The sequence below is a fragment of the Macrobrachium rosenbergii genome, chromosome 1 (assembly GCF_040412425.1).
Source record: "Macrobrachium rosenbergii isolate ZJJX-2024 chromosome 1, ASM4041242v1, whole genome shotgun sequence".
Lineage (NCBI taxonomy): Eukaryota > Metazoa > Arthropoda > Malacostraca > Decapoda > Palaemonidae > Macrobrachium > Macrobrachium rosenbergii.
Window position 1 is genome coordinate 19,611,155 of NC_089741.1, and position 12,500 is coordinate 19,623,654.

General features: G+C 37.0%; 1 long non-coding RNA gene across 1 annotated transcript in view; it reads right to left on the bottom strand.

Annotated features, from left to right (window-relative positions):
• Positions 1 to 12,500, bottom strand: part of LOC136841494 (uncharacterized) — a 409,598-nt gene that overhangs the window by 333,620 nt on the left and 63,478 nt on the right. The gene's annotated exons all lie outside the window — the stretch shown is intronic.

Below are 12,500 nucleotides of genomic sequence, written 5' to 3' on the forward strand. Positions count from 1 at the left end.
CGTCAATTTATGGCAGTTCTGAAGGACACCCTGAGTTGTGAACTGTGGTTGCGACTATACGCGGACCTTTCTTTTTTCCATTTGATTATTTCGGTGTATTTGTGTGCCGAATTGTTTTTGTTCAGCTTTCGTTTCCCTTTTCTCCAGGTTTGTTTACAACTGACTTTATTATTATTATTATTATTATTATTATTATTATTATTATTATTATTATTATTATTATTAATATTATTATTATTATTATTATTATTATTATTATTATTATTACAAGTGTAGAGCAAAGTTAAGGAAATAGACCTGATCTGTCAGACTTCAATTTTGCTTTTGTTCATTCGTTTTATTTTATGCTCTCACAGTAACAGACGGTGTAGGTAGAGATCTTAGATAACAAGAATTCGTCTCATGAATGAAGGATGCATGACATGAAGAGATGTGTTTGCAATTGTGGTTCGCCTCAGAGGCTGTAGCTCTGGAAATCTAACACAGAAACGATCAAGAATTTGGCTATCCATCCATACAGAGGAACGGGAAGATGAAGAATGCATACATATAATAATGGCATTCTGACTATATTCAAACACTTTTGCCGTCATTTTTTCCAAAATTTTTCAACGTGTGCAGTTATAGCCAAATGTTAACGTCGGACACAAAGGAAAGTAAATTACACTGATTAGTTGATTCACTGATCCAGAAATCTAGATGTCCTGTTATGACTGGGGTTGCAAATGAAGAGGGTAAGCAGTATCGGGTCTGGTCAGTACTGGGATGGGTACCCACCAATGACTGGAGGAAAGTAACACGTTCACCATGGCGATGCCCCAGTCTCTAGAGAAGGGAAACTAGACAGCTCAGGTATGGCTTGTACATGGAAGGGTGAACATCAAAGACAGTAAAGCAACGCTGAGTATTAGGATGGACATAGCAACACCATCACAGAGGCAGTGGGTCACAATGAAGCCAGAGTAGTGAAAGCAGTGATCAGAGGAACGAAGCTGAAATGGCTCTGGACTGACTTTTGACTCTTGTACAAGCCAAACCTGAGCTGTCTAATTTCCCTTCTCTAGAGACTGGGGCATCGCCATGGTCAACATGTTACTTTCCGCCAGTTATTAGTGGGTACCAATCCCAGTGCTGACCAGACCCGATATTGCTTAGTCTCTTCATTTGCAACCCCAGTCATAACAGGACATCTAGATTTCTGAATCAGTGAATCAACTAATCAGACTTATATGGTTTAGTTAGTTAATAAAGGATGGCGTCATTCCGTAATCACCTCATCAACCACATTAAAGTTCGACTCGTGTTTAGGGTGAAGGTTATGGCCCCCAATTATGACAAAGTTTTTCTCGCACGTAAGCGCATCACAGCTTCCGTGTGTCTGTGCACTTTTGTTGAGGGGGGAATTTCAGCACTATGGGGTTCTCAGCTTCACCACAAAAATCTAAACCTAGAAATCTACAATAGATCTTATAGATATGGTATGTGTATATAGGCTATACACGCAAAATCTACTGGTCAATCTTTTTTTACCAGATACACATGCTATTGTAATACCCATAATGTTCTCTTTACTTTACGAAGCCTAAGACTCAAATGAAGACCGATAAAACGTCAAGCACCTGCCCACGAAGAAGGATATACATCTGTCGATATACAGATACACTGTGTGTGTGTGTGTGTGTGTGCGTGTGTGCGTGGCATTAGACCAGAATGAGACCCGTTACTCCAAGAGAGTGGGCGAAAGTAAGGAACATGAAAGTTCCTCGATCGGTCTGACATTAAGTCAAACTGCGAGTTTTCTATTAGTCTGCATATTATCGCCATCATAAGCACAAAAAATCCCCTTTCCACTTTCTGCTAAAACTCCTGATATCGAAGCAGAGGGCTTTATCTGTGCCAAAGCTTTCCACGGAAGATTTATTTAATCCTTGAAGGAATTTTGCTTTTAATGAAGGTCGTTCAGATCTTCGCTTGAAGGGAAATATAATTAGGTGTACATTTCATGAAAGGCGATCCATATAACAACGGTAAGAAGAGCGCAGGACATTTTTCTGTTCTCCCGCTGATACAAAAGGGATCTTCTTATACCATCTGGAAAGCTTCATGTTTTCCCACATTATTTCTACTCTCTTTATACTTAAGCACCTTCTCAAGTTCACGCCTCCTGAAGTTACTGCCAAAGACTCAAACCGCTGGTGGAATATACATTTTCTTGATACATTCAATGACTCTAAACTGTCCCATCTTCAAAGGTAGATACTCCCAACATTTGATAAAATCAGTTTTGCCTTTCATTTTTGTTGTTGGGTTATGATGAAATATATGCGTCCGTGAACAATACTAAACAACCAAAAATATTATATCTTTGTAATTTTTTAATTCAGTTTGTGGTTTCCACATTTATATCTTAAGATCTATATATTTTGATTCTTCGTACCTGTCACTAAATGAAATCCAGGCCTCCGATTTGCATTCTTCATGTGAATACTTTTTTTTTATAATCTACCCCAAGTAATTATTCATCATTTCCTTTTCATATTTGTCCAGGGACAACTATCACCAATCAGCAGTCATGACGCCAAGATCATATTCTCTCTCTCTCTCTCTCTCTCTCTCTCTCTCTCTCTCTCTCTCTCTCTCTCTCTCCCTCTCTCTCTCAATAAAGCCAATCTCTGTCAGCCACCATTTCCTCCACGCGAGAATAATGAGACAACGTCCTTTGCCTCACCTGTCCCCTCTCTGCATTTAGTCTATAGATGGCTGCGTCAAAATCCCTAATTCTTAAACCCTTCTCATCTCCCATCATCCTCTCCCGTCTCTTTCAACCTCAGTTATGGAGAATGTTTACGTCCATCATTCTCCCCTCGTCTTTTCCCTCTTCCTCATTACCTCGCTAAATTTTTGTCAAAATATCGTTACGATGATAATTAGGTCGGTATTTAAATGGGTGAAGGAGTTTTCGTTTGTATCATTATCTTCACGAAAAATCATTATGTTCTAAATGAGGCGTCTGGTAGCTTTTGTCATCGTCGCCAGACAACGCTTTCTGGGGATGACAAACACGAACTTCATCGGATTTTCTTGTTCCTTCCTAATAGAAGGATCGACAGCTGGACTTGGAAACAGTTTACTTCTTTCTATCCTCAATACTGAGTAAATACCTCTGTCGCGCAAAAGCCTGGAGAGAGAGAGAGAGAGAGAGAGAGAGAGAGAGAGAGAGAGAGAGAGAGAGAGAAAGACTTCATGCATACATACAATGGTTCCCAAGCGAGATTTTATCTGTTCGTTATTTCTCATGCGATATCTTTACAGCCTTTTCAGCATTTGTTTTTTGCACACAGTAAGTGTTAACACTGAGGTTAGTGGGTTCAAGCCGTTTGTTTCTGCTTGGGTTTATCTGGTTCAGTTTCTCTCTCTCTCTCTCTCTCTCTCTCTCTCTCTCTCTCTCTCTCTCTCTCTCTCTCTCTATATATATATATATATATATATATATATATATATATATATATATATATATATATATATATATATATATACATACACACATATATATAAATAAATATATATTAAATATATATTATGTATGTATATGTATATATATCTGCGTATATATGTGTATGTATATGTATATATATATATATATATATATATATATATATATATATATATATATATATATATATATATATATATATATATATATATATATATATATATATATATATATATATATATATATATATATATATAATTATATATATATATATATATATATATATGTCCTGTTTTTACAATGTATAATTTTAAGTGTATAAAATTTTCATGTTTGAGTTTTGCGCTAATTATGTGTTGTTTTTATCTATTTTAGAGGCCTTGAAAATGTAATCATATAAGAAAATTACAGAAACGTCGGGAAATAAATATGTACAAGAAGAACAAATACTAAATTTCCATGTTGTATATACATTATGTATATATATATATATATATATATATATATATATATATATATATATATATATATATATATATATATTTATATATATATATATATATTTATATATATATATATATGTATATATATATATATATATATATATATATATATATATATATATATATATATATATATATATATATATATATATATATAGAGCCTCGATGGCTCAGTCGGTTACAGCAGCAGCTTCGGACTTCGTAGAGGTCTGTGGCGCGGGTTCAAACCATGGCCGACTGATCAGAGAGGCAGACGCTTTGATATCCGTGTAGACATCCCGGGATTATATATGTAATCAACGGATAGGTTTGCTTAAAAAGCAAATGGATGTTACAGACTAAATACACACAAAACAAAGCCACTACAACACCTTCTAAAAACATAACAAACATCTCACACGTCTCGAACTCTCGCCATACCCGCGCAATAACTTCTCGCTGCTGGGAAGAAAGGGCGTTGGGTCGGGTATGATACATCAAACATACGTACCGGGGTCTAAGCGATGTCAGGCAGGGCAGCCGATCGAGACCACAGGTCTACCCCAAAGCCAAATCAAAAAGTCCTTCAAAAGAAGGCATCGTGCTTACCCCATACAAAAATGGGAATAAAAGCACGTTAAAAGTAGAAGAGAAGATATATATATATATATATATATATATATATATATATATATATATATATATATATATATATATATATATATATATATATATATATACATATATATAGTCCTCCATTCGCAGCTATATGTTAAACTTACCGGATTACCTTAGCTATGCATACATGATATATGGATTGCTCCGGTTTACAATGATCTGTTATCTCTGTTACTTCTACTAATGCCACTACTAGTATCAATAACGATGAGAAGAATTACTCCAATAACAACCTCACTCGCAGTAGTAAATCTTCGCAACATTTTCCCTTCTGTCAGAAAGAGAAAAATATTTACCTTTGATGTCCACCTGACGACTCTTCCAGCCATTTTGGGGCAGAACGTTTTCCTCTGCGGGATCAAGCCAGACATGACAGGGTCACGCCCCATCTGGGATGCTCTCTCGCATTTCGGAGGTGACACCCAAGTTCCTGATTTCTCGCAACTCTTATCAATGGTCCGTGAGAGAGAGAGAGAGAGAGAGAGAGATTGGGTGGGAGTCCGGGTTGGGAAGGAAGTGAAACTCAGCCAGCTGATGTTGCCGAAAGTTTAAATAAAATCCCCATCTTTATGCCAAAGACTTACTGCATCTTAATATTCTGCTATTTGTGCATTGCTCTCTTTCTTTAATAAGTTTGTTGCAGAACAGATTTATGAAAGGCCCAATTGAACAGAAAGGTAGTACCATGAAGAAAGCCCATAACCAAGATAAACCAAAATGGGGTCCAGAAATGATCTCTTATATCCCAGTCAGGAACCCAAGTCTAAACTGAAAGTATTACGAAACAAATGACTGCAGGTGGACACAGGATACGCACTATGTAAACATAAATATTTGTAAGGAAATGTTTCAGTAACAACGCAGTTCCTAATAAAATTTCGTGAGTGGGAATCATTTCTGACCTAAAATTCTTACCCACTTCCAGTATGAGAGTAGATAATACTACACACATATTTCATTCACATATACCATGGTTCCGCGTCCATTCGACTAAAAGAAATTCTCTAGAAATCATAAAAACTTATCAAGGTAAACTGGAACAGAACAGTATGCAAAAAATGTGTGTAAATAATGTAAGCATAGTTAAGATACGCTGATATTTTATATTTATATATATATATATATATATATATATATATATATATATATATATATATATATATATATATATATATATATATATATATATATATATATATATATATATATATATACAAAAGCAGAGCCACATTACTTGAACACCCTGACCTCAGTTTTAACTTAGCTTGTATAAAAATATATTGACAAGACAGTAAAGCAAAGATGGAAATAACAAGTAGGTAAAATAGTGTAACCACTATAACTAAGCCCAGAACTCTCTCTCTCTCTCTCTCTCTCTCTCTCTCTTCAGGTTTCTGCTCAAAAGAGGTATTTATTCGGTAATGAGAATAGAAGAATAAAACTGTTTTCAAGTACAGCTGACGATCCTTCTAAGAAGAAAATCCGATGAAGTTAATTATTGTCCTTCCAAGAGAGCGGTATCTGGCAACGATAGCAAAAGTTGCCAGCAATTTCATTTTGAAACGGTTCCTTGGAAAGATAAAGTTACGAAATAAAATCCCATCCCCTCCCCCCTCATTTAAATACGACCTAATTATCATCCATAACGATATTTTGACAAAAATTTGGCGAGGCAACTAAGAAGAGGAGAAAAGACGAGGGGAAAATGATGGGAAGTAAACATTCTCCATCACTAAGATTGAAGGAGACGGGAGAGAATGATGGGAGATGAGAAGGGTTTGGGAATTAGAGATTTTGACGCAGCCTTTTGCAGATTAAATGCAGAGAGGTGACAGGTGAGACAAAGGAAGTCGCCACAATGTTCTCACTTGGAGTAAATGAAGGCGTGACAGAGACCGACTTAATTGAAAGAGTCACAAAATATCCACATGGCGTCATGACTGTAGACTGGCCAGTGTTATTTTGTAACAAATATGAAAAGGAAATTATCAAGAATTACTGGGAGTAATGATAAAAAATTATATTCATATGAAGAGTACAAACAGTAGTCCCGGCTTTCATTTAGTATCAGGGACTCAAAAAAGGAAATAGATACATTACAAGATACAAATTTTTGGTTGTTTGAGATCGCTCACGGACGCATATATTTTATTATAAACCCACAACAAAAATTAAAGACAAAAACTTATTTTATCAAATATTGGGGTATTACGCCGTGAGGATGGGACACTTTAGAGTCATTGACAGTAAAAAAAAAAAACTTATTCCTTCAATGGTTTTTTCATTTGGCAGTAACCTAATATGTGAATCTGAGAAAGTGTTTCAGTTTAGCTAGTGTAAATATTGTGGAAAAGCACGAAGCTTTCCAGATGGTACTGGAAGTGTGCAATTACATCAGCAGGAGAATGGAAAAATGTCCTGTGCTGTTTTTGCCGTCAGATGAATCTCCTTTCATGAAATGTACACCTAATTATATTTCCTTCCAGCGAAGGTCTAAGACTTTCATTAAAAAGAAAAACTTAATCCATTAAGGATTAAACCGATCTTCCCTGGAAAGCCTTGGCACAGACACAACCCCTCTCCTTCTGATACTGCTTCGATATCAGGTTCTTTAGCAGAAGGTGAATGTGGAATTTCTTTCTTACTTACAGCGATGGTATCGAATTTAGTTTTCCTTTTTCGTAATCTTCCCATGTCAAATCTTTTATGTCTGACCAATCAAGTGAATTCCATGCGAACACTTTCTCTCAGTCTCTTGGATTAACAGCCTCATTCTGGTCTGAAGCCACACAGACACACATACTAACACTACCTTGTTCAAGATATCTATGGTAGATTTTTAGGCGCTGATATTTTTGAGGTTAGGCCGCGAGTCCCACAGCATTGAAACCCTCCTCCCACCCCAACACAAACACACAAGACAAGGACTCGCCCTAAACACGCGTAGAACCAAGCTGTGTTTGGTAAGGTGATGAATGGAATTATGCTATTCACTGATATGCTAACTGATTACAGAAAAGCACGGCCATTCATTCAGTAACGGTATATACTCGTACAAGTTATCACTGTCTTAAATAAAATGTCTGGCTTTACTGTGCCTCATTGCCTCTGTGTGCCACTTATTTAAGCATTGATATTTGGGATGGCGTTGCTAGGTCTACCCCAGTACTCGGGTCGTTTGATTGTCGTTGATGTTCACCCTTCCATTTACAAGCCATAACTAAGTTGTTGTATTTCGTTTCTGTAGCCACTAACGCTATAGGGAACATGACCCATCTAAGTGCTAAGCACACCCGAAATTGCTTAACGTCTTATTTGCAACACCAAGTATAACGGGATATCTAGATTTCCGACTCAGCTGATCACTGTGAGTCACTTTCCCAAGTACCTGGCGTTCATATATGGCTTTAAATACACTCGCCGAAAGATTCAGAAAAAAATGGCTGCACAAATGCTTAAAAAGTTGAAATGCCATGATTATATGTGCACTTCATCTTTCTTTTCCTCTGTGTGGATAGCCAAATTCTTGATCACCTCTATTGATAAATTTCAATAGCCTCGGCCTCTTAGAAGAAACATTATACAACTATTTCTATCCATTTCGGCATACGTTATCCGCAGCATGAAACTGTACTATCAAAGGCCTCTACCTACACCGCCAGTCAGTATAACCACATTAAATTCAGATGAAAGCGAGTGAACAGCGTGGAAATTGAAGTCTAATAGATCACGTCCATTCCAGTAACTTTGCCTAAGACTCACATTTTTAAAAATAATAGTAATAAAAATATCAATCTGTAGGCCTGGACAGAAGGGAAGCGAAAGTTCAACAAAGACAGGATCGGCGCCGGGCACCCTTCAGAACAACCCTAAATTGAAGCATTGAAAGGTTACGCCAGCCTTCAAAAGTTGATTTCACATGTTTTTTTTTTTTTTTTTTTTTTTTTTTTTTTTTGTTTCCCCAAGTCCAAGTGCCAAGGAGAAAAACATGTTTACACAAAAATGGTGAAGTGACCACCGTTTGTCGATAAATATAAACGGTAAGTTTGACATTTGTTTCGCATTCCAGTTTTCCACTCCTCATTCCACATAAATCTAACTTTTCACTCCTCAGTCCACGTAAATCCATTTCTCCTCATTCCACATATCTCCAGTTTTCCATTCGTCATTCCACATAAATCTATTCCACATATTTGCTGTTTTGAACTCCCTATTCCACATAAATCCAACTTGCCAATTCAATCCACATAAACTCATTTCTTCTCATTCCACATACATCCAATTTTCCACCCGTCATTCCATATAAATCCAGTGTTCACGCCTCACTCCACACAATTCCAATTTTTCACTCACCATTCCGCCTAAATCCAGATCTCTCTTTGTTCCACAAGAAATAGAGAGGAAAATGAGAGAGGTACCAAATAAGTAACAAATTAATTTTGGTCAGTTGTTCAGCAAGTGAATAACTATAAGTATATGTATATATACATACATGCATACATACATACATACATATATATATATTCATACATATATATATACATATATACATATATATATATATACATATCTGTATATTACATATGTATATGTAAATAAATAAAGATAAAATCCACGAAGAGAAATGGAAACGGAAACACTGGAGTGCTGCGAGGCCTTTCGACGCTATGTCCTTTACTTAGCGTCGAAAGGCCTGCAGCACTCCAGTGTTTCCGTTTCCATCGTGGATTTTATCTTTATTTATATATTTATCACGTTCCATATTTTCGTGATTCAGTTATACATGTATATATATATATATATATATATATATATATATATATATATATACATATATATATATATATATATATATATATATATATATATATATATATTATATATATATAAATATATATATATTATATATATATATATATATATATATATATATATATATATATATATATATATATATATATATATATATAGAGAGAGAGAGAGAGAGAGAGAGAGAGAGAGAGAGAGAGAGAGTATAATCGAATTTCTAATCTTGAAATTTCCCCGAGACTGGATGCCATATCGACACATTTTACGTATAACTGAGATAGATAGATAGATATCGACGCAGGTGGACAGCTAAAACATTTCAACACGAACAGAGGTCACAACGGAATATTTCTATCACAACAACGGTACAGACGCCTCTATTTTAGCTGTCAGACGCACGGTTACGTCCCATCTACGTCGCCTTCCTGAAATATGTGAGATGCCTTTCGCCTGGAATTTCGGAAAGTCGTCATTTCTTTTCTGGGATTTCCTCCCGAGTCTTTTCTTCATTTTGTTGGGGTATTCAAGACAGAATTTCCTCTCGAGTCTTTTCTTCCTTTTATTGGGGTATTCGAGACGGAATTTCCTCCAGAGATTTTTCTTCCTTTTATTGGGGTATTCAAGACGGAATTTCTTTCCGACTCTTTTCTTCCTTTTATTGGGATATTCGAAACGGAATTTCCTCCTGAGTCTTTTTTCCTTTTATTGGGGTATTCGAGACGGAATTTCCTCCCGAGTCTTTTCTTCCTTTTATTGGGGTATTCGAGACGGAATTTCCTCCCGAATCTTTTCTTCCTTTTATTGCGGTGGTAGAGATGGTATTTCCTCCCGAGTCTTTTCTTCCTTTTATTGGGGTATTCGAGACGGAATTCCCTCCCGAGCTTTTCTTCCTTTTATGCGGGCATTTGAGACGGAATTTCCTCCCGAGTCTTTTCTTGGTTTATTGAGGTATTCGAGACAGAATTTCCTCCCGAGTCTTTCCTTCCTTTTATTGGGGTATTCGAGACGGAATTTCCTCCACGATACTTTCCTTCCTTTCATTGGGGTATTCGAGATGGAATTTCCTCCCTTCGAGACGGAATTTCCTCCCGAATTTTTTCTTCCTTTTATTGGGGTATTCGAGACGGAATTTCCTCTCGAGTCTTTTCTTCCTTTTATGCGGCATTTGAGACGGAATTTCCTCCCGAGTCTTTTCTTCCTTTTATTGGAGTATATGAGACGGAGTTTCCTCCCGAGTCTTTCCTTCCGTTTATTGGGGTATTCGAGACGGAATTTCCTCCACGATATTTTCCTTCCTTTTATTGGGGTATTCGAGATGGAATTTCATCCCTTAGAGATGGAATTTCCTCACGAGTTATTTCTTCCTTTTATGCGGCATTTGAGACGGAATTTCCTCCCGAGACTTTTCTTCCCTTTATTGGAGTATACGAGACGGAATTTCCTCCCGAGCCTTTTCTTCCTTTTACTGGGGTATTCGAGACGGAATTTCCTCCCGAGCCTTTTCTTCCTTTTATTGGGGTATTCGAGATGGAATTTCCTCCTGAGTCTTTTCTTCCTCTTATTGGGGCATTCGAGACGGATTTCCCCCTGAGTCTTTTCTTCCTTATATTACGGCATTCGAGAAGGAACTTCCTCCCGAGTCTTTTTTTCCTTTTATTGGGGCATTCGAGACGGAATTTCCTCCCGAGATTTTTCTTCCTTTCATTGGGGCATTAGAGACGGAATTTCCTCACAAGTCTTTTCTTCCTTTCATTGGGGTATTCGAGACGGAATTTCCTTCCGACTCTTTTCTTCCTTTTATTGGGGCATTCGAGACAGAATTTCCTCCCAAGTCTTTTCTTCCTTTTATTGGGGCATTCAAGACCTTATTTCCTCCCGAGTCTTTTCTTCCTTCTATTCGAGTATACAAGATGGAATTTCCTCCCGAGATCTTTCTTCCTTTTATTGGGGTATTCGAGACGGAATTCCCTACCGAGTCTTTCTTCCTTTAATTGGAGTATTCGAGACGGAATTTCCTACCGAGTCTTTTCTTCCTTTTATTGGGGTATTAGAGACAGAATTTTTTCCCGAGTCTTTTTTTCCTTTCATTGGGGTATTCGAGACGGAATTTCCTCCCGAGTCTTTTCTTCCTTTCATTGGGGTATTCAAGACGGAATTTCCTCCTGAGTCTTCTCTTCCTTTCATTGGGGTATTCGAGATGGAATTCCCTCCCGAGTCTTTTCTTCCTTTTATTGGGGTATTTGAGACGGAATTTCCTCCCTAGTCTTCTCTTCCTTTTATTGGGGTATCCGAGACGGGATTTCCTCCAGAGTCTTTTCTTCCTTTTATTGGGGTATTCGAGACGGAATTTCCTCCTGAGTCTTTTCTTCCTCTTATTGGGGCATTCGAGACGGAATTTCCTCCTGAGTCTTTTCTTCCTTATATTAGGGCATTCGAGAAAGAACTTCCTCCCGAGTCTTTTCTTCCTTTTATTGGGGCATTCGAGACGGAATTTCCTCCCGAGATTTTTCTTCCTTTCATTGGGCATTAGACAGAATTTCCTCCTAAGTCTTTTATTCCTTTCATTGGGGTATTTGGAACGGAATTTCCTCCCGACTCTTTTCTTCCTTTTATTGGGGCATTCGAGACGGAATTTCCTCCCGAGTCTTTTCTTCCTTTTATTGGGGCATTCAAGATCTTATTTCCTCCCGAGTCTTTTCTTCCTTTTATTGAGACATTCGAAACGGAATTTCCTCCCAAGTCTTTTCTTCCTTTTATTGGGGCATTCGAGACGGAATTTCCTCCCGAGCCTTTTCTTCCTTTTATTGGGGCATTCGAGACGGAATGTCCTCCCGAGTCTTTTCTTCCTCTTATTGGAGCATTCGAGACGGAATTTCATCCCAGTAGTCATTAACTTTCTAAACACTTCAACTCTTCTTTCTTTCCTATTGTGTTCTATTCGTAAAGCTACATGACGAAAATCATAAATGAATTTAAATAGCGAAAAAAAAATTCGTGGCTCTGACACTTGACAGTGATTTCATATCTTTCACTTATTG